The sequence below is a fragment of the Dioscorea cayenensis genome, chromosome 1 (genome assembly GCF_009730915.1).
Source record: "Dioscorea cayenensis subsp. rotundata cultivar TDr96_F1 chromosome 1, TDr96_F1_v2_PseudoChromosome.rev07_lg8_w22 25.fasta, whole genome shotgun sequence".
NCBI lineage: Eukaryota > Viridiplantae > Streptophyta > Magnoliopsida > Dioscoreales > Dioscoreaceae > Dioscorea > Dioscorea cayenensis.
The window spans coordinates 14,358,175-14,369,861 of record NC_052471.1 but is presented as its reverse complement, the minus strand read 5'-3'; the positions used below and the strand labels follow the sequence as shown (position 1 = coordinate 14,369,861).

The following is an 11,687-nucleotide window of genomic DNA, read 5'->3' as shown; positions in this document are numbered from 1 at the left end:
TGCAAGTAGTCACAGCCACCACTCTATTCGAAGTTAGAAGATCTAACTTCTTCCGCAATGATTCCACTTGAGATGCCAATGAAGTTACAGCATCTATCTCATGGAGCACGGCTATCTTTTTCTTCTCCCTAGCATTCCATTGGTAGCTATTTAACCCCATTTCTTTAATTAATTGATGGGCCTCACCAGGGGTCTTGCTACCTAAGGTACCTCCTACTGCCGCATCCAAGAGTTGCCTTGTACTCGGATTCAACCCATTGTAAAAGGTCTGAACAATCATCCACTCCAGGAAACCTTGTTGCGGGCACTTTCTTAGGAGCTCTTTGAACTTTTCCCAGGTCTCAAATATAGACTCCAATTTTGACTGTACATAGGATGTGATCTCATTCCTAAGCTTTGTAGATTTTCAAAGAGGAAAATTACGGGCTAGAAAAGCTTCTACCATCTCCTCCCATGTGGTAATCGATGCTCTAGGTAATGAGTGTAGCCACTACTTCACTCTCCCTTTTAAGGAAAATGAGAAGGCTCTCAACATGATGGCATCATCCGTCACCCCATTTATCTTAAGCATATCACACACCTCAATAAAATTCTCTATATGATTGTTTGAATCATCATCAGCCAAACCATTGAACTGTGCGGATTGCCGCAACATGTGGATGATGCCAGCTTTAGCTCGAAGTTCTGAGCTGTAATCGGGGGACGCACAATACTCGATTGTGTCACCAACTCTGAAGGTCTGAATTAATCGGATAATATCCGCTATTGCTTATTCTGTTCTACCGTGCTTTCAAATTCTTCTACTTCCAAATCAGATAGATTAGACAATTCTTGCACAGGTTTTTTTTCTTTTTCTTCTAAGTGTACGTTTAAGCTCAAGATCTCCTTCAATCAATATTGAGGATTTCCCTCGGGTCATAACCTGGAGCAGCACCAAAAAGAAAGAAAAAGAAATCAGAACAAGAATAGAATAAGAAGAAATGCACTAGATTAAATGACTGAATAGCTAAGAAAACAAAATGCAAAGTAACTCCAAACACCTACTCCCCGATAACGGCATCAAAAAATTGACAATGCCCCTTGCGTATGTCCCACAAGTGCACAGTTTTGTCGAAGTAATAAAATCTCAGATGAGTGGGATATCGTATTCTCAGGGAGTAGGGAATTAAAACACTTAAATTGTTTCTTAATTAAGTGAAAGATGAATAGTGATATGTGTGACAAGATGTAAAATAACACAAAAGTAAAAGAACAAGAAAGAGAGCGCAAGGAAAGGAGAAGGTAAGGCAATCGATATAAATGGGCTACCCGAATATTGTTCTACCTAGGACAATCATTTCAACTGCAAGAGTCCTCTATTATACTTTCTAACTGATGCAATAATAAGTCATGGAGATCCTAAAATACATGGTCCCAAATCTAAGGTCAACCATGCCTAACTCCATATATGTTACGGAGGAGAAATTGAATACCCTCCCAACCTCCCACTCATATAGAAATGCAATAAGTTCTATGGATTCCAAATGATAAACCCTCTTCCTAAATGTAGACATAACCCTTTGGTTCAAGTGGAAGGTCCCTAGCTATAGTTAAGACCTAGGTGTTAAAATCACTTCAACTCTTCACTCAATTGCACCCGCAACTAAGCCCCAGTGGAAGGTCATCCTTTAGCCCATTCACTCTACTATGACCGCAAAAAACTTGAGGAAATGGAGGTAGAATAAATCACACTGGAGGGGAAAGGGGACGCTCCGCTACCTCTCGACTCACCCTCTTAACCCTCTCCAATCTAGCTTTGTCTAACTCTCGTGGTGTGTCACTCACTCACAAGGGTTACCCCCAAGAACTCTCAACCCTAGTGTCACTCTAAGGGAACATTCATACAATTAAGCATTCAGGATTGGAAATCAAATAAAACATCAATTAATTTAAAGCATAATAAAGAGATTCAATGAAACGAATACATCCTAGAGTTCACAAATACCCAAGTACCCACTAGGGGATTTAGCTCTCCATGGAGCTAATTACAATCAATGAAATCAAATGTAAAAGCAAAGAATCCAGAGAAAACCCCTTCGATAGTCTTGACGATGATCTTGTGGAGAGTCCTCTACTCATCCAAGGGTCCCTTTGTCCGGCCTAGGATACACCTCGCCGGATCGGTGCCGACGAAAACTCTCCCACTAACCTTCATCCAAGTGGAGCACGATCTCAGAGCCATAGAACCTCTCCAAATCCCTAGCTGCCGTCCTCTCTCAAGTTGGGGAAAAGATGGAGAAAAGATGCTGAAATCGGGGCTGATATCCGCTTTTAAAGGATGGAATCGAGAATCCACAAGCCCCTGTGGATGCCAGTGGGGAATTAACGCACACTCGCGTGGATTCTTTGTTTTTTATTTCGGAATGTCTCCTATTTTTTAGTTTTGAATCACAAAACTATTCCTATGTTTTTTTTGCAATGCCCCCTATTTTTGAATAAAATCCCTAATCCTATGTTTGCATTTTGAAATGTCTCTCATTTTTTAATCAAAACCCTAATCCCATATTTTATTTTTGGAATATCTCCTATTTTTAATAAAAAAAATTAATCCTATGTTTTCTTTTAGGAATGTCTCCTATTTTTCGATCAAAACCCTATTCCTATATTTTCTTTTCGGAATGTCTCCTATTTTTTTGTTCTGAATCAGGCCGTAACCCTATGTTTTCTTTTGAAAATATCTCATATTTTTTAATCAAAACCGTAATCCTATTTTTCATTTTTGGAATATCTCCTATTTTATGCTTTGAATGAAAACCTAATCCTATGTTTTTTTTAGAATGTCTCCTATTTTTTTATTTTGAATCAAAACCCTCATTCCATGTTTTCTTTTCGGAATGTTTTCTATTTTTTTATTCAAAACCCTAATCCTAAGTTTTCTTTTTGGAATGTCTCTTATTTTTTTGTTTTTAAATCAAAACCCTAGTCGTATGTTTTGTTTTCAATCAAAAACCTATTCCTACGTTCTTTTTAGTAATGTCTCCCGTTTTTAAATGAAAACCCTAATCCTATGTTTTGTTTTCGTAACGTCTCCTATTTTATGGTTTTCTGTCAAAAACATAATCCTCTTTTTCTTTTCCGAATGTCTCCTACTTTTCAATCAAACACTAATTCCATATTTTCTTTTCGGAGTGTCTCCTATTTTTTAAATTTTGAATCAAAACCATAACCGTATGATTTCTTTCCGGAATGTCTCCTATTTTTGGTTTTGAATCAAAACCCTTATCCAATGTTTTATTTTCGAAATGTTTCATATTTTTGAATAACAACCCTAGTCCTATATTTTCTTTGTGGTATGTAAAAATAATTTTCACTTTTGAATCAAAACCCTAATTCTATGTTTTTTTTTTTGATGGTCTTCAATTTTTCAATCAAAATATTTATAATATGTATTTTATTTTTGGAATGTCTCCTATTTTTCGGTATTGAATAAAAAAACTAATCCCATGTTTTATTTTTCAGAATTTCTCCAATTTTTTAATCAAACTCTAATTCTTTTCAGAATGTCTCCTATTTTTCAATCAAAACCCTAATCCTATGTTTTCTCTTCAAAGTGTCTCATATTTTTCGGTTTGGAATGAAAACCCTAATCTAATGTTTTCTTTTCAGAATGTCTCCTATTTTTAGTTTTGTATCAAGACAATAATCCATATGATTTCTTTCTGGAATGTCTTCTAATTTTTGGTTTTGAATCAAAACCATAATCCCATGGTCCTTTTAGGAATGTCACATATTTTTTGGTTTTGATTCAAAACCCTAATCCAATGTTTTCTTTTTGGAATGTCTCTTATTTTTCAATCACAATATTAGTCCTATGTTTTCTTTACGGTATGTAAAAATATTTTTCACTTTTGAATCAAAACCCTAATCCTATTTTGTTCTTTTCGGAATGTCTCATATTTTTCAATCAAGACCCTAATCCTATGTTTTCTTTATGGAATGCCTCCTTTTTTTTTCAATCAAAACCCTAGTCCTTTGTTTTTTTTTAATGTCTCCTATTTTTTGGATGAAATCCCTAATCATATCTTTTCTTTTTGGCATGTCTCCTATTTTTAGGTAAAGCGCTAGTCCGATGTTTTCTTTTCTCGAATATCTCCTCTTTTTGTTTTTGAATTAAAAACCTAATCGTATGTTTCCTTGTCAGAATGTCTCCTACTTTTCAATAAAAACAATAATCCCACGTTTTTTTTTTTGCTAATGTCATCTATTTTTTATTTTTTAATCAAAACCCTAATCCAACGTTTTCTCTTCTGAATGACTTTTATTTTTGAATCAAAACCCTAAGCTTGTGTTTTTTATTTTTGGAATGTCTCCTATTTTTCAGGTTTGAATCATAAGCCTTATCCTCAATTTTCTTATCAGAATGTCTCATAGTTTTTAACCACAATCATAATCCCATGTTTTCCTTTTGAAATGTCTCCTAATTTTTTCTTTTCAATCAAAGACATAATACTACGTTTTCTTTTTGGAATGTCTTCTATTTTTGAATCAAAATACTAATCATGTGTTCTCTTTTCGGAATGTCTAATATTTTTTGTTTTTAAATCAAGACGTAAATGCTATGTTTGCTTTTTTTCGAATGTCTCATATTTTTGGTTTTGAATTTTTCGAATTCTCCTAGTGTTTTTGAATTAAAACCCTAATCCTAGTTTTTCAATTCAGAATGTGTCCTATTTTTAATTTAAAACCCTCATCATATGTTTATTTTTGGAATTTCTACTATTTTTTATTTTAATTAAAACCCTAATACTATGTCCTAAATGTTTCAAATTTTCTATTTTTCAATCAAAACCCTAATCCTTTGTTTTCTCTATGTAGTGTCCACTATTTTATGGTTCGAACCTCTAATCCTATCTTTTCTTTATGTAATGTCCCTTAATTTTGAGTTAAAGACCTAATACGACGGTTTCTTTTCTGAATCTCTCCTATTTTTTGGTTTTGAATCAATAACCTAATCCGATGTTTCCTTTTCAGATTGTCTCCTATTTTTCAATAAATACCCTAATCGGATGTTTACTTTTTGTAGTGTCTCCTATTTTTATTATTTTTTAATCAAAACCCTAATCCAATGTTTTCTTTTCAGAATAGCTCCTATTTTTGAATCAAAACCATAATCCTATATTTTCGCTTTGGAATGTCTTCTATTTTGAATAAAAACCCTAATCCTATGTTTTTTTTTGGAATCGCTCCTATTTTTCAGTTTTGAATCATAATCCTAATCTTAAGTTTTCCTTTTAGAATGTCTTATAATTTTTAACCAAAATTGTAATCATATGTTTTGATTCTCAAATGTCTCCTAATTTTTGCTTTTCAATCAAAAGCATAATTGTAAGTTTTCTTTATAGAATGTCTTTTATTTTTGAATCAAAATAGTAATCTTTTATTTTCTTTTCGGAATGTGTCTTACTTTTTGATTTTGAATCAAAATCCAAATGCTATGTTTGCTTTCCGGAATGTCTCCTATTTTTAGTTTTGAACCTATGTTTTGTTATCGAAATGTCTCTTATTTTTTGATTTTAAATCAAAACCCTAATCCTATGTTTTCTTTTTGCAATGTCTCCAATATTTTTATTTTTTTCAATGAAAACCCTAATCCTATGTTTTCTTTATGGAATGTCTCCTATTTTTTCGATCAACCCCTAATCCTATGTTTTCTTTTTGAATGTCTTCTATTTTTGAGGTGAAGCCAGAATTTGACATTTTCTTTTTCGAATCTCCCTTTTTTGTTTGTGTTGAATCAAAAACTCATCCTATGTTTCCCTTTTCGGAATGTCTCCTATTTTTCAATAAAACCCCTAATAATATGTTTTCTTTTTGTAATGTCTCCTATTTTTGATTTTTTTATTTAAAACCCTAGTCCTACTTTTTCTCTTCGGAATGTCTTTATGAATCAAAACTCTAATCCTATGTTTTCTTTGGAATGTCTCCTATTTTTCGGTTTTGAATCAAAACCCAAGTGCAATGCTTTCTTTTCGGAATGTCTCCTATTTTTCTTTTTTGAATCAAAATCGTAATCCTATATTTTCTTTTTAAAATGTCTACTCCTTTTTATTTTTAAATCAACTCACTAATCCTATCCTTTCGAATCGTCTCCTATTTTCAATCGAAACCATCATCCCTATGTTTTCTTTCAGAATGTCTATTAATTTTTGCTTTTAAATCAAAAACCAATCCTAAGTTTCTTTTCGGAATGTCTTCAATTTTTGAATTAAAACTCTAATCTTATGTTTTCTTTTTTGAATGTGTGCTATTTTTCTGTTTTGAATGAAAACCTTAATCCGATGATTTCTTTTCAAAATATCTCCTAATTTTTGCTTTTCAATCCAAAATATAGTCCTAAGTTTTCTTTTTGGAATGTCTTCTATTTTTTTAATCAAAACACTCATCCTATATTTCCTTTTTGTAATGTCTCCAATTTTTCTATTTTAAATCAAAACCCAAATGCTATTTTTGATTTTCGGAATGTCTCCTATTTTCGGATTTCAAACTATCATTTCTTTTCAGAATGTCTCTTATGTTTTAGTTTAAATCAATACCCTACTCAAATGATTACTTTGGAGAATATCTCCTATTTTTTAATCAACACCTTGATGCTTTGTTTTCTTTTTGGAACATCTTCTATTTTTCTGTTTGAATGAAAACCCTAATTATATGTATTCCTTTCAGAATGTCTCCAAATTTTCAATCAAAACACTAGTACTATGTTTTCTTTTCATACAGTGTCCTATTTTTCAATCAAGACCCTATTCATAGGTTTTCATAATTTCTCCTATTTTTCAATTAAAACCCTAATCCTATGTTTTTTTTTTTTTGCGAAATGTCTCATGTTTATCGGTTTTGAATCAAAATTCTAATCCTACGCTTTCATTTAGTAATCTCTCCTATTTTTGAATCAAAATCCTAATCTTATGTTTTCTTTTCGGAATGTCTCCTATTTATCGGTTCTGAATCAAAACGAAAAATCCTCTATTTGTATCTCAAAATGTCTCCTATTTTTGGTTTGGGACCTATGTTTTCTTTTCGGAATGTTTCCTACTTTTTTGTTTTGAATAAAAAAAAACTAATCTTGTGTTTCTTTTTCAGAATGTCTACTATTTTTTAATTAATACCCTAATCCTATGTTTTCTTTACTAAATGTCTTCTATTTTTGAATCAAAACCCTACTCCTAGGTTTTCTTTTGGAAATGTCTCCTATTTTTCACTTTTGAATGAAAACGCAAGTCCTATGTGTTCTTTTCGGAATGTCTCCTATTTTCGGTTTTGAACCAATGTTTTTTCCAGAATGTCTTCTATTTTTGGGTTTGAATCAAAACCCAAATACTATGTTTTGTTTTTAAAATGTCTTTGATTTTTATTTTTTGAATCAAGAACCTAATTGGTGAGCACAATTTATATCATGTTTTTCTTACTCCCAAGTCATACTTTTGCTTGCCTTTTAGTGATTTTTATATATATTCAATGCTACTCTGGGCGTTTTGCTTCATGGTATAGGAAATTAGGGCTTAAAGAAATAAGGAGTGAATTCGAGGGACAAAACAAGCAAGAAATGAAGAATTTTTTTCTAAGTGTCCAAGCCAAGCAAGAGCAAAAGCAATTTTTGTGCTTTGTCACCGTGAATATCACTGCTCTAAAGTTGCTTTAGTAGCTGAACAAGAAAAGGGTTCTTCTCGAGTCATAGCACCATATGCTCACAACGGGAAGCATGCCCAGGATGCTTCTTGCATGGTCCTCGATCAAGCAAAGCACTGGTGAAGCATGACTGCTGCTTCTTCCTCCCCATGAATATCCCTAGTTAATGCTTGGAGATTCTCAAAGAAGGATGGTATAAGCACAATCGTGATGAGACCGTGTCGAGCACAAAAAGCACTTTTTAATTCTAGCTTCTAGGAGTTTGATAAGTGCTTGTAGCGATATGAATGCTAAGCATTCATTCCTTATATTGAGCATTACTTTTCTCGTGTTTTTACATTAATATGTGTGTTTTTATGTTACTTTTATGCGGTAGGGTTGTGAGGCCGAGTATGAAGGGAATAGGCCAATGTGGATCATAATGCACCTATTTTTGGAGGAGATCTTGCTAAAGGTTCAAACGCTGAAGACATAGGTCGATGTGAGATGCTAGAGTGTGTGCCAACCTCCTTGTATTCTAGTGAGCACATTCATTTGGAGGCACAAAGGCGTCACACTCGAACATTCCGATTTATGCATATAGGAACAAGAGATCCACCAATGTGCACATCATTGAAGAGGCAAGTGATTCACGATGTAAACGTGTGCCCGCTTTATGCTACTCCCAATGAAAGTAAGGAATTCGGGAGTATTTCGGTGAAAGCATCAGCAAAGGTGCATTGGGAGAAAACACTGTAGCAAGCACTGTAGCAGCCCGACCGAGAAACCAGAGAAACAGAGAATCCACACGGGCGTGTGGAAATTATCCACGCCCGTGTGGAAATTCCACATCGGGCGTGTGACATCATACGCCCGTGTAGTCAGCCTCGATTCAAAAGCCCTATTTAAAGCCGATTTCAGCCCCGATTTTTGGTATTCTTTTATCCATTTCCCCAACTTGTGAGAGGACTTGCTAGGGTTTCGAGGGGTATTGAGCCAAGGTTTTGGAGGAAAGTCCCACGGCTCCGACATCGTGCTTCCATTGGGAAGAAGGTTGGTAAGGGAGCTTCGATCGAGGCGTATCCTATACTGGGACGTAAGGAATCTTTTGGACGACTTAGTAGAGGACTCTCCACAAGACCATCGACACGCACCATCGAGGGGTTTCTTTATGGATTCATTGCTTTTTACGCTCGATTTCTTTGAATGTATTAAGCTCCATGGAGAGCTAAAACCCCTAGTGGGTACTTGGATGATTGTGAACCCTAGGATGTATTCGTTTCATTGAACTTCTTTATTATGCTTTCAATAAATTGATGTTTATTGTGAGTTCCAACCTTGAATGCTTGATTGTATGAACATTTCCCTAGAGTGACACACTAGGGTTGAGAGTTCTTGTTGGTAACCTTGTGAGTGAGTGACACACCACGAGCGTTAGACAAAAGCTAGGTTGGAGAGGGTTGAGAGGGTGAGTCGAGGAGTGCAGGGAGCGTCCCTTTCCCTCCGACGTGATAGATTCTACCTCCGTTCCTTGAGTTCTTTGCGCCATAATAGAGTGAGTGGTCTCAAGTGATGAACCTCCACTCGGGGTCTAGTTGCACGTGCAATGGAGTGAAGCGTTGAGAGGATCTTAGTATCTAGGGCTTAATTGTGGCTAGGGACCTTCCGCCTGGACCAAAGGGTTAGGTCTATATTTTACGAAGAGATTTATCACTTGGAATCCCTAGAGTTCATTGCAACTCTATGCGAGTCTGAGGTGTTGAGATTGTTCGATTTCTCCTCCCAGGGACATGTATAGAGTTAGGCATAGTTGACCTTATATTTGGGACTATGTATGTAGGATTCCACGACTCACCATTGCATTGATTAGGAAGCATAATAGAGAGTTCTTGCACTTGAGGCGATTATCCCTGGGTGAAGCATTATCCGAGTACCCCATCTTTATCGATTGCCTTACCCTCTTCTTACTTTTTGCTCTTTCACTTGTTGATTTTATTGTTGAGAATTGAATCAATTTCACACCTTATCACAATTGATCTTCCACATAGCTAAGAATCAAATTAAGTATTTTCACCCTACTCCTTGTGGATTTGACCCGCTCACCGAGAGTTATTACTTTCGACGAGCCCATGCACTTGCGGGATATAAGCAAGGGAACTTGTCAAGTTTCTTTGCACCGTACCAGGGTGAGGCGCTTTGAGATACTTTTGCACTTTCTTTCTTAGCTATTTACACTTTCATTCTATTTCATATCTTCTTTTCTATCATCATTATGATTTTATTTTCTCTACTTTTGGTGCGGCTCAGGTTGCAGCCGAGGGAATCCATCAATATTGATTGAAGTAGAGACCTTGAGCTTGAGCGTACACTTTCAAGGAAAAGGAAAGAACTCGCATCAAGAACAACTCTAATCCAGAGTCGATTTGAAGTAGAAGGATCCGAGCAACATGGCGGAACAAAAATGAGCAACAACGGACACTATCCAATTTTTGCGGATCTTCGGTGTTGGGGACACGATCGAGTATTGTGCGTGCTCATCCCATACTGCAGCATCGCACATTTCAACGGGTTTAGCCGGATGAGGATCCAAAGCAGTAGCATAGAGAGCTTCCTCGAGGTGAGTGACATGCTCGAAGATAAATGGTGTGACGGATGAGTGCCATCAAATTGAGAGCCTCCCATTTTCCTTAAAGGGAAAGCAAAGCGTTGGCTACACTCATTACCCTAGGGCATGATCACTACGTGGGGAGAGATGGTAGAAGCTTTTCTAGCTCGTTATTTCCCCGGAAAATCAGCAAAGCTTAGGAATGAGATCTCATCCTTTATGCGATGGAATTGGAGTCTCTATTTGAGACATGGGAAAGGTTCAAAGGAACTCCTCGCAAGTGTCCGCAATACGGATTCCGAGTGCATGATTGTTCAAACCTTCTACAATGGTTTGAACCCGGTACAAGGCAAACTCTTGGATGCTCTGGAGGTATCTTAGGTAGCAAGACCCCGACGCAGTCTCGCCAATTGATTGAGGAAATGGGGTTAAATAGCTACCAAGTGAGCGCATAAGAGAGAAGAAAAAGGTGGCGGTCTCCATGAAATTGATCGCGTAACGTCATTGGCGGGCCAAGTGAGAGTTTGAGTAAGAAGCTAGATCTTATAGCTTGAATACAAAGAACACCCTACAATTCAGAGTTGGAAGAATCATCCCAACTTTTCATGGAGTAATCAAGGACCACGTGAAGACCATGGGGCCATCGGGGTTCCAACAACAACAAGCTCCCTCAAGTGGAAAAGCGAGAATTTGAGGTTTGGAAACCCGAATGACGGATTTGGAGAAGCACATTTGGCTAGATTTGTTCAATCGGCAAATACAAGGTTTGAATCGAGCCGAGGCTACACTACGCAATCACACCGCCTTGCAACCTTGAAAATCAAAGTGGGGCAAATTGCGAAATCTCTTTCGAAAGGCCACATGGAAGTTTACCAAGCAAACACGGAAACCAACCCAGAGAGAACATGAAGGCGATCGCTGAGAAGTGGTCGTGAGGTTGAAGGGCGGCTTCCGAGTGAAAAGTCGAAAGAACACGCACCGAGGTCGTAGGAGGTTGAGAAGGAAGCAAACAAAGAGAAAGAGGTGGCACCGCCATCTTTCAAGCCAAGAATCCCTTTATCCCTCTAGATTGAAGAATGACCAAGGGATGACCAGGTGCAAGAATTTCCCGAGTTTGTTCAAGCAACTCCACATCAACATTCTTTTGTTGAGGCTTTGGCTCAAATGCCTAAGTATGCGAAGTTCTCGAAAGACCTATTGACCAACAAGAGGAAATTTGAGGAGAGTGCTTCGTTGGTGCTTGATGCTTCATGCTCGGCGGTGTTACAAAAAGAACATGCCGAACAAGAAGAAAAACCTGGAAGCTTCATTATTCAGGTAACATCGGCAACTTAGGTGAGGAAATGGCATTAGGCGGATTCGGGGCAAAGTATCAACGCCATGCCATATATACTTTCTTCCAAAAGCTAGGGCTTGGTGAGTCTGAGCCTACTCGGAT

General features: G+C 36.6%; 2 non-coding genes across 2 annotated transcripts; one reads left to right on the top strand and one right to left on the bottom strand.

The window, feature by feature from the left end:
• The first annotated feature begins 290 nt into the window (after positions 1–290).
• Positions 291–397, top strand: LOC120268244. Its single transcript, XR_005538888.1, has one exon. It is a non-coding gene; the product is annotated as a small nucleolar RNA R71 (small nucleolar RNA).
• A 10,044-nt stretch (positions 398–10,441) lies between these two features.
• Positions 10,442–10,547, bottom strand: LOC120268108. The gene has a single exon (XR_005538783.1). It is a non-coding gene; the product is annotated as a small nucleolar RNA R71 (small nucleolar RNA).
• Between the last annotated feature and the right edge of the window lie 1,140 nt (positions 10,548–11,687).